Source organism: Schistocerca cancellata, chromosome 6 (assembly GCF_023864275.1).
Source record: "Schistocerca cancellata isolate TAMUIC-IGC-003103 chromosome 6, iqSchCanc2.1, whole genome shotgun sequence".
Lineage (NCBI taxonomy): Eukaryota > Metazoa > Arthropoda > Insecta > Orthoptera > Acrididae > Schistocerca > Schistocerca cancellata.
The window spans coordinates 690,491,487-690,496,886 of NC_064631.1; positions in this window are offsets into that span (position 1 = coordinate 690,491,487).

Genomic DNA, 5,400 nt, shown 5'->3' on the forward strand with positions numbered 1-5,400 from the left:
TCACAAGTTGTGGTACCAACGCTGGAGCTTAACTTCTCACTTCATTTTAATGCTGCATCATGAGCCATTTTCTTGTGTTTGGGCAGCTACCCATAATGGTATCGTATTTCGCGGCAGTCCCATGGCCTCTCATTGGCCGGGTTAGGAGCGCAGCATTTCTCACGACCAAACGCACCCAGATATCCTATGGAGACGTGGAACCTCAGTCAGTTCTGTCCTGTTTCTGCTCGCTGGTGGACGTTTGAGGTGACGATGCTGATATCGGTATGCATGTGTGTACTCAGTGAATGCCACCTTAGTTGGTTACAACGTACTTATAGCAGCAGGGATTCGTTGGTGAGAGAGAACTATTTTCTTTTTGTTTCTCCATAAATTTAGTTTCGTAAAGTCGATAATTCGTGAGTAATGCTGGACTTGGCGTCTGACCTTTGTCCGTTACGAGCGCGAGGTCAACTACGGGCCATATCAGTAAGAGGATTCCAGTCCTTAAAGTTGCAGTATAGCTTTAAGCATCTCTTTTTTAGTCCTTTTATTGGGATAAGCGTGTGGATTTAAGTTTCTAGGTTGTAACTTCGCGAAATGGACTCATGCTCCGTTGTGTTAGAACAAGAGATCACATGGCGAGCGGTTGGTTTTGTGAACTGCTAATTTCATAGCCACTTCTTATTCTTGCAGTGATTTTACTTTCATCTCTTAAACGAATGAAGGATATTCACGTGAGTTACCTGATTTTCGGAGGAGAGGCCACTTAAGCACTTTCTTATTCTGGTTTTTATCCCTTACTCTGTTTAGTTTACGGTAATGGCGAGTGCACGATGGCAATTCCATTCTCTTGTAGAAATGGTAGCGTATTCTTTTAGTTACAACGATCAGAACCCTTATTCCTCTTCCCGCCACTTCTCTTTCTTCGCCGTTGTGGAGAGGGCCGACTACTGAATCGATCTTTTCTTCCTCCGTGTAAAATTAAGTTCAGTAGTATCTGTATGAGCTTGTAATAAAGATGTCATACTAATGTCTATCTGCTTTCATCAATTCAATGAAACTCCCCTCCCACATCAGAGCAGCTTGCAACCCTTATTAACCCTTATGAGTGACAAATTAATTAATCAGTAAATGCTTTGCCTAATCGCTCTCCATAAGGTCGTGTGGATCTCTGTTGGTGCCGATTTTGTTCTCGCAGACCTTTTGCGACCACTGCACTTATGGAACTGCTGATAACTAAATCAAGGTCTTACCCTCTGAATAAAGGAAAAGTCATGGCTCACTGTGAGTCATGAACAAGTTCCACTTGATGTGGTGAAAGTTGGTTGCCTTTTGCTGAGAGGTGATAGCGAGTTTGAATTAAATAAATATAGCCTGTTCACTAAATTTATTTGTAGAGGGAGCTTTCCCAAATTCCCATAGGAAAGTATTTAAAACAAACAAGGCACTGCTTTTAACCTATCAGAACACTGACAACAGTACACATACTTTATAAGCCTGCTCATCACAGCGAATCCGCCACTCATCTCCAACTACGTATAATACCTCGTCAATAACTGAATGCCTTATCCTTATTAAGCGAATATCCGTGACGGATGAACATGCCCCAATTGTTTTTCTTGCGAGTGGTACCAGTGTGTCTCACGGAAAGAGACGTATTCGTCTTATAAGGGGCTAACTATTAAAAAACACAATCGCAACGGCTATGTTGCTGTCACCGTGCATAAAAAGCGATCTTGGTTCTACTGGCGCAAATAAGTATCGCTAACGATACCCATGTTAAAAACTATCCAATCTTTATAAATCGAGATGTGGTATTGCTTCCGAATGAAGTGGTCCTTCAGACAAATACCGCGACATTGAATATAGACCGCGATCGCAGGATGTGTATTAACAGACCGAAAACGTGGGTGCACGTCACGGCCAGTATAAGCTCGTAATAAAATAGCCGAATTTAAAAAGTGATTCGGCTAAGGAACGTGCTATTAAGACGGTATTTGCAACTCTCTCTTGCCGGTGCTAGATTTTTTCCAGTATTTGTAATGCATTCTACTTCGATGCCATGCCACAGGTTCTGCAATATATCCACTGGACTATAGGCGACTGAGGACGATGTTTGATTGAGAAAGAGCACATACAATAGGTGATGTACTATCTGACGAACGTAATGCTAGATTGAGGTCATAAGAAATGTACAAAATTCTATGACCAACACACTGGCTTTTCAGGACTATAGTGGTACACTTTCTGGTAGAAATCCTGTCTGCAATTTGGAATCAGGTCTTTCCATTCAACCACACACCTGTGTTGGCACCTATGGAGATGTCTTTTTATGATTTACAGACATTAGTGAATCATATTCGTGGCACGCCCATATTTCGAAAGGAATCACCTTTTTCGAACCCATCTGCTACAGTGACAGGAACCAGGCCATAACCCTCTGCATAAAATAAGACCTGTTTGGCACTTTTTCACAGAAAGTTGCAGAAATGTCTTTTAACCATTATGAAGTCTGACCGTGGATGAAGCAATATGTCCGCTTCAAGGAAGAATTGGATTCCGTGTTTATATGAAAGACACACCAGAGAAATGTGGGATAAAACAGTATGTTGTAAGTGATGCTCAAACAGGTTACATGTGCAATGCTCAAGTTTATACTGGAGGAAAAGGAAATGTTGACAATTCTGTCAAATCCCACTGCTGAGGCTATGTTCCTCTTACTTCGGGAAATGACATGTGGTATACATGGACAGATTTTATACAAGTCCTGCAGTCCTTGAAGAACTTTGGGAAAGAAACACATTGGTGGTTAGAACTGTGATGAAGAACAAGATAGGTTTGCCGAGAGACCTAATAAATCAAAAACTAAAGAAAGGAGAAATGATATTTCATGACAAAGGACACCTCTTCTGCTTGAAATGGAAAGGCAAACATGATGTATACATGTTGTGAACAAGCATAAGATGACTGCTTCTCATTTCAGTGTAAAATCCAGGAGTGGATACGTTGAGGCAGTAAAGCCAGACGTTGTACTAGACTACAACTTGTCTAAAGCAGCTGTTGAAAGATGAGACCAGCTGATGACTTACTATCCCTTCCAGCGAAAGGCTGTAAAATAATTTTAAAATATTTTCTTCCATATTTTTATGAGGGCAGTTGTGAATGCTAACATTATTCACATCAAAATATCAAAAAGTGTGCATTAGCAGATTTTATCTGTAAATTAGCAAAGCAATTGGTTCACAAAGGAGGAGCAGAACTAAATAAAGACACACATTCAGCATCTGAAGTTGCAAGTGCATACAGACTCATAACGCATCATTTTCCTGAGAAACTGCCACCCACAGAAAGGAAAACAAACCCAGCTAGAAGATGCAAGATTTGTTGGGAATAAGGGAAAGCTACAGGAAAGATAGTGAGAAAAGAGACCAGATACTACTGTAGGCAATGTAACAGTGGTCTTTGTGTTCTTGAGTGTTTTGAAAGATTTCATACCTGAGTAAAGTCCTCTAATTTATAAAAGTGAGAAAAAACATTTAACAATAAAACACTTTACCCATAAATGAAGCATTTAGTATTTCCTGCTGACAGTGGTATTAAATCAAAAGCCTACCATTCCCTACAACTGACGAAAATGTTGTCCACTTTGGGGAAAAATAAAAATGCTGAAAAATGGTGTCTTTAGAGTAATTTCTACAAATAAGTGTATGATTTATTTGTGCTAAACGTATACATATTCATAAAGAGGAAGGATGGAAAGATAAGCTGATATACTGCCTAAAGAGGTAATTGGATTAGTAAATATATAAAAATTGTAAATTGTAACAAAGTTCCTCAGGAACTGGGTATTAACTGGATTGGCGAGCCGTTAGGCTCCAATGTTTTAATAAATGATGATTTTTGTGGATTTTTAAAGTTTAAATTGTTTTAGTTGTTCGAAAGAACACCTAACATTGTTGTTGTTGTGGTCTTCAGTCCTGAGACTGGTTTGATGCAGCACTCGATGTTACTCTATCCTGTGCAAGCCTCTTCATCTCCCAGTACCTACCGCAACCTACATCCTACTGAATCTGCTTAGTGTATGCATCTCTTGGTCTCCCTCTATGATTTTTACCCTCCACGCTGCCCTCCAATACTAAACTGGTAATCCCTTGATGCCTCAGAACAGTCCTACCAACCGATCCCTACTTCTAGTCAAGTTGTGCCACAAACTTCCCTTCTCCCCAATACTATTCAATACTTCCTCATTAGTTATGTGATCCACCCATCTACTCTTCAGCATTCTTCTGTAGCACCACATTTCGAAAGCTTCTATTCTCTTCTTGTCCAAACTATTTATCGTCCATATTTCACTTCCATACATGGCTACAATCCATACAAATACTTTCAGAAACGACTTCCTGACCCTTAAATCTATACTCGATGTTAACAAATTTCTCTTCTTCAGAAACGCTTTCCTTGCCATTGCCGGTCTACATTTTATATCCTCTCTACTTCGACCATCATCAGTTATTTCGCTCCCCAAATAGCAAAACTACTTTACTACTTTAAGTGTCTCATTTTCTAATCTAATTCCCTCAGCATCACCTGACTTAATTCGACTACATTTCATTATCCTCGTTTTGCTTTTGTTGGTGTTCATCTTATATTCTCCTTTCAAGACACTATCCATTCCGTTCAACTGCTCTTCCAAGTCCTTTGCTGTCTGTGACAGAATTACAATGTCATCGGCGAACCTCAAAGTTTTTATTTCTTCTCCATGAATTTTAATACCTACTCCGAATTTTTCTTTTGATTCCTTCACTGCTTGTTCAATATACAGAATGAATAACATCGGGGATAGGCTACAACCCTGTCTCACTCCCTTCCCAACCACTGCTTCCCTTTCATGCCCCTCGACTCTTATAACTGCCATCTGGTTTCTGTACAAATTGTAAATAGCCTTTTGCTCCCTGTATTTTACTCCTGCCACCTTCAGAATTTGAAAGAGAGTATTCCAGTCAACATTGTCAAAAGCTTTCTCTAAGTCTACAAATGCTAGATACGTAGGTTTGCCCTTCCTTAATCTAGCTTCTAAGATGAGTCGTAGGGTCAGTATTGCCTCACGTGTTCCAACATTTCTACGGAATCCAAACTGATCTTCCCCAAGGTCGGCTTCTACTAGTTTTTCCGTTCTTCTGTAAAGAATTCGCGTTAGTATTTTGCAGCAGTGACGTATTAAACTGATAGTTCAGTAATTTACACATGTGTCAACACCTGCTTTCTTTGGGATTGGAATTATTATATTCTTCTTGAAGTCTGAGGGAATTTCGCCTGTCTCACACATCTTGCTCACCAGATGGTAGAGTTTTGTCAGGACTGGCTCTCCCAAAGCTGTCAGTAGTTCTAATGGAATGTTGTCTTCTCCCCAATCCTATT